The 11,005-nt window shown below is 42.7% G+C and overlaps 1 long non-coding RNA gene across 1 annotated transcript; it reads left to right on the forward strand.

The window, feature by feature from the left end:
* The first annotated feature begins 2,231 nt into the window (after positions 1–2,231).
* Positions 2,232–7,137, forward strand: LOC133368484 (uncharacterized). The gene is made up of 3 exons (XR_009758654.1): positions 2,232–2,398; positions 4,273–4,315; positions 6,501–7,137. It is a non-coding gene; the product is annotated as an uncharacterized LOC133368484 (long non-coding RNA).
* The last annotated feature ends 3,868 nt before the right edge of the window (positions 7,138–11,005 follow it).

Genomic DNA, 11,005 nt, shown 5'->3' on the forward strand with positions numbered 1-11,005 from the left:
TGGTCCATCTTGTGTGCCATTCATTTCCATTGGCCTGACTGGCCACCAGCTTGGATGGCTTTAAAAGAAGATTAGACAAATTCATGGAGGACAGGGCTATCAATGGCTACTAGCCATGATGGCTGTGCTCTGCCACCCTAGTCAGAGGCAGCATGCTTCTGAAAACCAGTTGCCGGAAGCCTCAGGAGGGGAGAGTGTTCTTGCACTCGGGTCCTGCTTGCGGGCTTCCCCCAGGCACCTGGTTGGCCACTGTGAGAACAGGATGCTGGACTAGATGGGCCACTGGCCTGATCCAGCAGGCTCTTCTTATGTTCTTATGTTCTTAAGAAGAGACTTGCTGGATGTGTAACCACACAAGCTGGCTGTTTCTTATTGTTTGTGGTAGCAAGTGGAAAATAATGAATGATAATAATAATTTCAGAAAGCTGTGACTAAATATGCTCACAAGGTTTAATAATTCTTAGCAATGAGAATTGAATAAAATTTTAAAAACAACTCAGACAACAAACTTTAAAAAAAATGTAAATAAGGATGTGACCGGAATTGATTGGGAAAGAACAGAAAATATACACAAGCTGAACAAATGCTACCCAACCCCCACCAAACATTTATATGAGACAGAAATTAAAAAGGATTTCTGAATTTTAAGACTTCACCCCTTCAAAGAATGTGATTGGAGAGGGTGTTGGGTGGAGTGATAGCATTCTAGCCTTCCTCCTTCTCTCCCCACCCTGGTGTTCTCCTTTATGATGCTGTAAGTGCTCCATTTCAGAGACATCCTGAGACTATTAGAGACTGTTTTGACTACAGATCTATACAAATCAATTCGGGACAAACTGGTCCATTCTGTAGAGATTTGCTGCTTCAACCCAATTTGGTCAGGATACAAATCAGCCCAAATTGGCCCTATTTGGTTTGCAATGTGTACAAATACTGTCACAGTCCTATGGTAAAGGGTTATAAAATGATACAAGGTGTGAAGACAGTGCCTAGGGAAAGTTCCATTTCTCAGGCTTGTAGTACTTGATTATTATTGTTAGCCAGCCAGCCAGCCAGACAGACAGACCTTGTGGGCATATTAGCCAGTGTTCTGAGATCATTGTCGTCGTCGTCATCATCATCATCATCATCATCTATTTCCAACTGCTAACCACAGTGAATATTATTAATATTAAATAGTTTTTTTATTTTTTATTTTCTCCTCTCTTGGCAATCTGCCCCCTATATGGCAGGATCTTCTTTAAAAAAAATTTTTTTAAAAGCAGACTTAAAAAATGGCTAGGATGAAAACCCCTAGACTACTAACCTGAAATTTGGTAGGGTTCATCCCCTCTATTGGGGCTACCATATCTTTAAATTTCATGTCCCTGTTATCTCCATGGTGCTGCCAGTCCTTGCCTGCCTGATGCTATTTATATGTGCCTAGTATCTAATTTTTAAAAATCCTCAATTTTTTCAAAATCTTGAAGAAAGGAACAGGGGAAACACAGGAGTGTGGAATGACTGAGTGCTCATAGTGTTTTTTTTTTTTTAATCCTTTTTGGAAAAACCAAACTTTTAAGGATGATTAGAAAGAAATTCCCTGGGCCACCAACATGCAACTTGGCAGGGTTAATTCCCTCTAAAGGCTATCATGTCATCAGTTTTCATGTCCCTGTGTTGGTTTTAATTTAAAACATTTTAAACTTTAAAGGTGGATAGCATGAGAGATATCCTCCTGCAACTTGGCAGGTTTCATCCCCTATATATGACCTACCATGTCTCCAAATTTCATGTCTCTAGGTTAAAAAACAAGAAAGTTATGTCCGTTTTTGTTTTGCAATGTAATGGGATTTCCAGAGATTTGTAATATTCAGATTGTGATCTGGATCCTGCTATGGAAATATGCAGAGATACTCAACGTCTGAGCTGCATGTGTGCCAGTGTGTGTATTTAGCTTAGAACCTGTGGGGTGGACTGAATGAACAGCATACGTTGGCAAACCACGCTGCTGTTCTCAGTACACTATCTCTCAAGACATTGCGATCTGACCAGTGGAAAAACAGGATGTGGTTAACTTTATGGCTGTAAACGATACTGACATCTGTAGTGGTTAAATAACTGCCTGCATATTGCCACGTAGATAATGCTGTTGTACTATGTATGTACGTGATGTTATACAATAGTTAAAGGTCATAGGCTGTTTATGGAGAAAAAATAATCCACGCCTCCAGGCGGAGGTAAAATAAAAGCGGAGACCAGAATTACGAGGGGGGCTCCGAAATTGAACTCTGGTCTCACCGTGTCTCACTGTGTCGTGATATCTACATCTGGTGACCTCGACGTGATTCAGAACAAACACCCTCGTACCCACTGGCAGGATCAGCCAACGGTGCACCTCAGCGTACAGCTCCCATTCGTGAGTATGGGGGGGGAATTGTCAGCTCAGCAGAAGGTTCATGCACAAGAGCTACAAAAAATTTTAAAACAGGATACCTCAGCTTTTATAAGTCGTTCTCACATTGAATCATTGTTAAAAACAATTCAATGTCAATGTCCATGGTATCCAGAGCAAGGATCACTACGTCAGTCAGATTGGATAAAGATAGGGAGAAAATTACATGAAGAACCAAGAGCACCTATTCACCATCTCTTATTATGGCAAAAGTGTGCTGAGGCCATTAGTCATTTAGGGATAAAAGAGACATCGCTGTTTGCCAATTCTGACCAGAAAACTCCTCTTTATCCCCAACTTTCTTTACCTACACCTGAAAAGGATATTGAGAAATTTGTAAATGCTCCTCCATATAGCCCTCCAGTCCAACAAGAACAGGTTACTGGGAAGGTTAAAGCAGCCATAGCTCAGGCTGCAGCCTCAGGATTATTATCTATGGAAGAAATGGGAGACTGGGAGGGTACAATTTCAGCTTTTCCCGTTACATATCAGCCAGATCCTAATAATGCTAATAATCGCATAGCAACTTGGACAGCTCTTCCGTTTTCTGTTATTAGAGAAATAAATAAGGCAGTAAGAGAATATGGGATTACGGCTAATTATGTACAAGGGATGTTGGAAGGAGTAGCTACTGGATATAACATGATCCCTCAAGATTGGAAGGATCTCTTTAGGATGATTTTGACTCCTTCGCAATATGTAGTTTGGGACCAAGAATTTAGACATGCTGCTATAGCAGCTGGGGATGCTAATATCATTCCCGAGCAAATTTATGGGTCAGGTAATTTTGCTACCATAGCACAACAAGGGGTATTGCCTGAAGCCGCATTTCATCGAACTGCTGAGTGTATACAGAAAGCATTTAAAAAGGTGCCTGCTGGGAAAGAACCCTTACGTTCTTTTACGAATGTACGGCAGCAAGCAACAGAGCCCTATTTTCAGTTTGTTGACCGTTTGAAAGAGGCTCTGACACGGCAGGTTGATAACCCTCAGGCACAAGGGGAATTATTGTTAAAATTAGCTTACGAGAATTCTAACACAGACTGTAAAAAGATTTTGAAAAACATTATTCATAGACCGCAATATGAATTGGGAGACATGATTCAAGCTTGTGCAGAGGTAGGTACACATGTTCATGCCATGACATTGTTAGCTGGGGCATTAAGACAGGGTAACAAACCTACAGGCAATTGTTTTAATTGTCAAAAGCCTGGTCATTTCAGAAGGGAATGTCGGGCTCCTGGCGGAGGAGCATTTAAAGGTGGGGGCACTGTTACAAACCGGCCAAAGAAGATCTGTCCGAAATGTAAAAAGGGTTATCATTGGGCTAATCAGTGTCGTTCAGCTCCCACTACCAATACCAATGTGTCTTCCCGTCCTATTGAGGGAAACTGAACTTGGGGCAGGCTTCCAGCCCCGAATCTCAAGGAAGTGTACCCACCCCTGCTACTCAAGGAAGCGCTGGAATTGATTTAATACATGCAGAGTCAAAAGATGTTCCTTTGCCTGGAGCAGTTCTTTTAATGCCTACCACACTCACTGGCCCTTTACCAGAAGGCACCGTAGGCCTTGTACTACCGCGATCCTCTGCTTCCAAGAATAATATAATGGTGGTACCTGGTGTTATTGATTCTGATTATCAGGGAATTATTTATATTCAGTATTGGAGTCACCTTCCCCTTCAGTTGAAGAAGGGAGATTCTTTTGCGCAACTATTGTTATTGCCATATCGTCTTTTCACATCGAACACTTCCTCCCAAAAACGTACTGGTGGATTCGGATCTACAAGGACGAAATCGCCGAGTGTGAGTATTTCAGGTAATCCTTTCCATCCACAGGTAGCTGCAGTACTGGCAGAAGTGACCAGGGAGAAACCGGTTCGTAAGTATTGTTTAAACAATGTTATTTTTGAAGGTATTATAGATTCTGGGGCAGATGTCACAGTAATTGCTGAACATAACTGGCCATCCTCTTGGCCAGTAGAAGTGGCCCCTTCTGTGTGGGGAGTGGGCGGAGCTCAGGATTCAAAACGGAGTAAGGATTGGATACAAGTTGTTGCTCTTGATGGTGATCGTATAGCCCACATTCGCCCTTGTATTTTGGACATTTCAGTAAATCTGTGGGGAAGGGATTTACTGGAGCAATTCCAGACCACCATTGTTATTAATGATTAGCCAACAAAAGGCAGCTCTTCCTTTACAATGGAAGACAGACATACCCATTTGGGTAGAACAATGGCCCTTACCCAAAGAAAAATTAGAAGCTCTGCACCAACTGGTAAAGGAGCAACTGGAAGCTGATCATATAGCAGAAAGTAATAGCCCTTATAACACCCCAGTGTTTGTGATTAAAAAGAAATCTGGAAAGTGGAGGCTCTTACATGATTTACGAGAAATAAATAAATTAATTGTGCCCATGGGTCCGCTACAATGTAGAACTACAACAATTCTTGGGTTCTATTAATTGGATTCGACCATATTGTAAACTTACCACTCAAGACATGGGGCCTTTATTTGAATGTTTAAAACAAGGACGTCAACCTGCAGATATTATTACTTTAACGGAACAGGCAAGGCAATCCCTAGAATTAGTTTCTACAACGTTAAAAGCTATTTGGGTGGATCGACAAATATTGAATAAACCACTGATTTTATTTGTTTTATTTGATGGAAGCCAACTTTTTGCTGCACTCACTCAGGAGTCAGGCTCCAATGCTACACATATAATAGAGTGGCTTTACTTAGCCCATACACCAAAGTCATCTATCACAACTTTGCCAATGCAAGCAGCAGAAATAATCCAAAAAGCACGATTACGATCAAGGCAATTATTAGGTATCGATCCGGTTGAAATTTCGTTGCCTCTTAAACTTTACACATGGGAAAATGCTGTTGCACTTTCTGATGACCTTCAATGGGCTTTAGTCTCTTATTTGGGCACAATTTCATGTCGTTCCTCATCAGATCCACGGCTTCAAATTACACAAAAAATTCCTATCCAGTTTCAATCTGTAATCAGTTTACAACCCTTACCTGCGGTCACGGTCTACACTGATGGCAGTCCAACTAGAGGGGTTGTTGCATGGCACGAGCAGGGGGTTTGGAAGACAATTTTCACCTTACCCCAAACTTCCGCTCAGAGATCTGAGTTGGCCGCTGTTAGTATGGCGCTGTTGACTTTTGCAGATCAGGAGGTTAACATTATTACCGATAGTCTTTATGTTAAGAATGTTGTACTTGCATTACCCGGTAGTTATGTCTCTCCCATGCTGGACACTAATCTACTTGCTCTTATGCTTACACTTCAAAAACTCATACATACTCGGTCTTGTCGATTTGCTATATTTCATATTCGCAGTCATCAACCTTTCCCAGGATTGTTAACAGAAGGTAATCAATATGCTGATCAGGCTCTTCGTGCCCTCCTTTGCACACCCATAGAAAGTCATGCCCTTCATCATCAAAATGCTAAAGCACTCCAGAAGCAATTCCATCTTACTGCCCAGGAAGCCTCTGCCATTATTCAACAATGTCCCCAATGCACACAGTTAACTCTATCCCCAGAACCAGGAGTGAACCCACGAGGTCTCATAGTTAACCAGTTGTGGCAAATGGATGTTACACATTTTCCTACTTTCTCCCCATGGAAGTATTTGCATGTTACAGTAGATACATATTCCGGATACATATGGGTAACTCCTCAGAAAGGGGAAAAAACTAAGAATGTTATTAATCATGTCATTCGTTCTATTGCCATCATGGGCCAACCTCAGACGATAAAAACTGATAATGGCCCTGCATATGTTTCACAGCAATTTGCACAGTTTTGCACTAAGTGGTCCATTACACATTTGTTTGGTATTCCTTATAATTCTACAGGTCAAGCTGTCGTCGAACGTACCAATCGTACCCTTAAAGAGCATTTGCTTAAACAAAAACAAAAAGGAGGAGTACCACTGGGATTGGCCACCAAAGAGGAGTGGCTGGCACAAGTGTTGTTTACCATTAATCATTTAAATTTGTCTCAATCTCCCAATACTCATTTTTCCTTTTCTACTCGAGCGCAGCGGCATTTTCAGCAGTCGGAGTCTCTACCTGCCCCGCGGGTGCAGTTTCGGCAACTACCAAATCCAGAGTGGAAAGGCCCAGTTCCGCTTATAACGTGGGGTCGAGGTTACGCGGCTGTGTCTACGCCTGACGGTCCTGTGTGGGTACCTGCTAGGTGTATCCGGCCCTGGAAAGACGATGTCCTGGCACGATAATCTTAAGAATCCCATCCCTAATTTTTCTCTGCAACTTCAGGATACTGGGATGTCTTCCAGGAAGCGTGGTCGGAATGTTCCGCAACCTCCCGTGACTTGGGGCCAAATAAAGAACTTAGCAACACAAGCAGAAAAAGCAATGGAACAAGCCGGGGTGGACAAGACAACTGAGAATACCATTCTTGCTTTAATTGCGTCTTTAAATACAAATTCTATTTTTGTACTTTGCATTTGTTGGATTTTAGGAAGCGCCGGGGCTGACAGGTTGGGGCAGGAGTTGGGGATGCGGTTTCAACACAATATCTGGGTTCAGTTAGCAAGAATGACAAATGTGAGTGACTTTTGCATGACTGAACATGTACAGGAAATGGGTATGTTGGGAACATGTTTAATACCCGTATGCAAAGCACCTGGGGATATTGGGAACATTACAGGACTTGGGCGGTTCATGAATACTTCAGAGATTAAATATCATACTGTTTCGAATTGGGGAACTCCAACCTTCCAGCTGCCTGTTAATGCTTTTCAATTATTTACATCACATGTTGCAAATTCCATTAATAATACGTGTGCTCGGATGGTTAATTGTAGTCGACATAAGGTGCAGAAGGGATGTCTAAAGGTTGGGAGACCCACATGGAATTGTACACAGCACATTAACATATCCAGTATGTACGGACACATTCCTTTACCAGGTGGATGGTTTTGGACATGTGGAGAAACCACTTTTAATTATGTTCCCGCTAATATTTCTGATACCATCTGTTGCCTGAGTCGACTGGTTCCCATTTTCCTTCATAAAAGGGAGTTGCTAGCTCAACGTAGGAAAAGAGAAGCTGTTGCCATGCCGGCTGATTGTAATGACAAGGTGGAATTGCTTAATAAAGCAGAAAGTGTATCACTAGCCATCTCCCTTGTTGGACTTCCTGCATTGGCAGTAAGTAACAGCAATCAATTACATAAATTAGCCTGTAATTATGTTAAGATGATAAATGCCACCTCTCGAGCCATTGCTTTGTTAAATGAAGAGCAGGGTATATTAAGACAAGCTATCTTGGATAATCGTGCAGCTATAGATTACCTGCTATTACAACATCAGTTGGGGTGCGAAACTATAAAGAATATGTGCTGTTTTAATTTAACTGACAACAGTTTTGAAATCAGAACACAGGTAAAAAACTTGAAGGATCTAGCTAATAACATTTTGCAGGACGCCCCTACAACTTGGTGGCAGTGGCTTTGGAGTTGGCTGCCCACTGGATGGCTAAGTCAGATTCTTAGATATGCTATTCTTTTACTCATTTTAAGTATAGGCTTATGCTGTTTTTTACAATACCTTTTCCAGACGTGTACACCTGTTGCTCCGCGACCATTACGTAGTAATTACTTTTTGCTAAAAAATAAAAAAGGGGGAGATGTGGGGTGGACTGAATGAACAGCATACGTTGGCAAACCACGCTGCTGTTCTCAGTACACTATCTCTCAAGACATTGCGATCTGACCAGTGGAAAAACAGGATGTGGTTAACTTTATGGCTGTAAACGATACTGACATCTGTAGTGGTTAAATAACTGCCTGCATATTGCCACGTAGATAATGCTGTTGTACTATGTATGTACGTGATGTTATACAATAGTTAAAGGTCATAGGCTGTTTATGGAGAAAAAATAATCCACGCCTCCAGGCGGAGGTAAAATAAAAGCGGAGACCAGAATTACGAGGGGGGCTCCGAAATTGAACTCTGGTCTCACCGTGTCTCACTGTGTCGTGATATCTACAAGAACCAGGCTTTAACCTTGCATTTAGATCACTTAGTAAAATAAGAAAAGCTACTTTATTTATAGAAATACGTAGTAGATAGGAAAGGCATACCTAGTTCTAACTAAGTTGGAGGTGCAATGCCCAGACGTGGGTATTGCCCTCATGTCTAGGAGAGAGAGAGCAGAGACAAAGGTGTCTCCTCTCTCCTCGGGCAGCATAAGAAGAAGACAAAGGAAGGAGAGGAAGGTCAGCTTCCCTGAGCAGCATATCAGTTTACAACAGAAGGAAGTTAGGTAGAGAAGAGCACGGGGAAAGGTAGGCAAGCCTAGTCAGCTGGAGGTCCCTAACTCTATCTTCCTTTTGGAATAAAAACAAAATAACCCAAACAGTAGTGGCTTTTGCCCCACTTCCAACAGATCCGAATTGATTGGATCAGGTCTGAATCTGTCCCAACCAGGCTGGGTCTGATCTGTATTTACACATCTGAGCCACATATGGGATCACAGAGATCGTGCACAGGCCTGCTTTACCATGTCCTCTCTTAAGTCAACCTTTTCCTAAACTTACATCTTCCAAACACTTCAGCCTTTTCTCCAGAGGAAGGTGCTCCAATATTCTAATCATTTTGCTTGCTGTTTTGTATACCTTTTCCAGTTCTATGGTGTTCTATTTAAGATGCAGCAGCCAGAACTTTTATTCCAAATGCAGTCACGCCATCAATTTATGTTGAAAAATCTGTTGTCCACCTCCATTGGAGTAGTCATTCATGATTCATGGATTCCCTAAGTGATATTGCCAAGGAAGGTTCAAGAGAAAAACTTGGTTATATTCAACTAAGTCCTAGTAAGTTAATCATATATATTAACTTCATGGGGTCTACTCTGTTTAGGACTAGCATTGAATACTATCCAACATTGATGAACAGATTGGTTAGATGGCATTGTCAGCTTTTGGACCATTCCATCTGTCTATATCCAGCCATGGTGTAGTAGAGGGTGCATGCAGGGGGAATATAGCTCTGATACTTTTTCAGAGCAGGAGCAATTATGTCATCCACCAAAGTGCCAGGGTACTTGATGACTACCTCTTACTCTGGCAAGTTTGATTGTGACAGATAAGCAAAAAGGAAGTCAGAGAATTAGGAAATTAAGCTATCAGAAGCTGGATACTTCTTTTCTTTGACAGGGTTCCTATTTCATGCTAACAGTTGAAATGGTAATACTTCTTTGCATTTCTTTGAATTTCTAATTAAAAGCTAAACTCTGCATTTCAACTGGCTGAGGATATTTTAACTGAATGTGTTATACTCAATATGCAATCAGAAGTAAGCACCATGGAGTTCAGTGGAGCTTACAGTATCTATCTATCTATAATGGATCAACTCAGCTGCCTGCATTTTTGGACTCACCTTGGGGATGTGGCTATGGGGTATGCCATGATGAGTAGTTGTTGTTAAAAATTATATCCTGCCCATCCTCCCGGAAGGAGCCCAGGATGGCAAATAAACATCTTTAGAAACAACTTTAAAAATATCTGCGAGAGAGGGTGGTCCCTGGCGGCCTGAAAGAGGCAGTAGTGAGACTACTCCTGAAGAAACCCTCCCTGGACCCAGAAAATCTTATTAACTATAGGCCGGTAGCAAATGTTCCATTCCTGGACAAGGTCCTTGAACGAGTGGTTGTGGGCCAGCTCCAGACACTCTTGGATGAGACTGATTATCTGGATCCATTTCAGTCGGGCTTCAGGCCTGGTTTTGGCATGGAAACAGCCTTGGTCGCCCTGTATGATGACCTTTGTCGGGAGAGAGACAGGGGGAGTGTGACTTTGCTGATTCTCCTTGATCTCTCAGCGGCTTTTGATACCATCGACCATGGTATCCTTCTGGGGAGACTGGCTGAGTTGGGAGTGGGAGGTACTGCATTGCAGTGGTTCCGCTCCTACTTGGGAGGTCGGCTCCAGCAGGTGGGGAACATTATTCGGCACCCTGGACTCTCCAGTATGGGGTTCCGCAGGGGTCAGTTCTGTCCCACATGCTGTTCAACATCTACATGAAACCGTTGGGTGGGTCATCCGGAGCTTTGGAGTGCGTTGCCATCAGTATGCTGATGACACACAGCTCTATTTCTCCTTTTCATCTTCTTCAGGTGAGGCTGTCAATGTGCTGAACTGGTGCCTGGCTGCGACAATGGACTGGATGAGGGCTAATAAACTGAGGCTCAATCCAGACAAGACTGATATGCTGCTAGTGGGTGGTTCTTCTGACCGGATGGTGGATGTCCAACCTGTCCTGGATGGGGTTGCACTCCCCCTGAAGGAGCAGGTTTGTAACTTGGGGGTTCTCCTAGAATCATCTCTGTCACTTGAGGCTCAGGTAGCCTCAGTGGCACGGGGTGCCTTCTACCAACTTTGGTTGGTGGCCCAACTACATCCCTATCTGGACAGGGATAATCTGGCTTCAGTTGTCCATGCTCTGGTAACCTCCAACTTAGATTACTGCAATGCACTCTACATGGGGCTGCCTTTGAAGACGGTTCGGAAACTGCAGCTTG

The sequence above is a fragment of the Rhineura floridana genome, chromosome 12 (genome assembly GCF_030035675.1).
Source record: "Rhineura floridana isolate rRhiFlo1 chromosome 12, rRhiFlo1.hap2, whole genome shotgun sequence".
Taxonomy (NCBI): domain Eukaryota; kingdom Metazoa; phylum Chordata; class Lepidosauria; order Squamata; family Rhineuridae; genus Rhineura; species Rhineura floridana.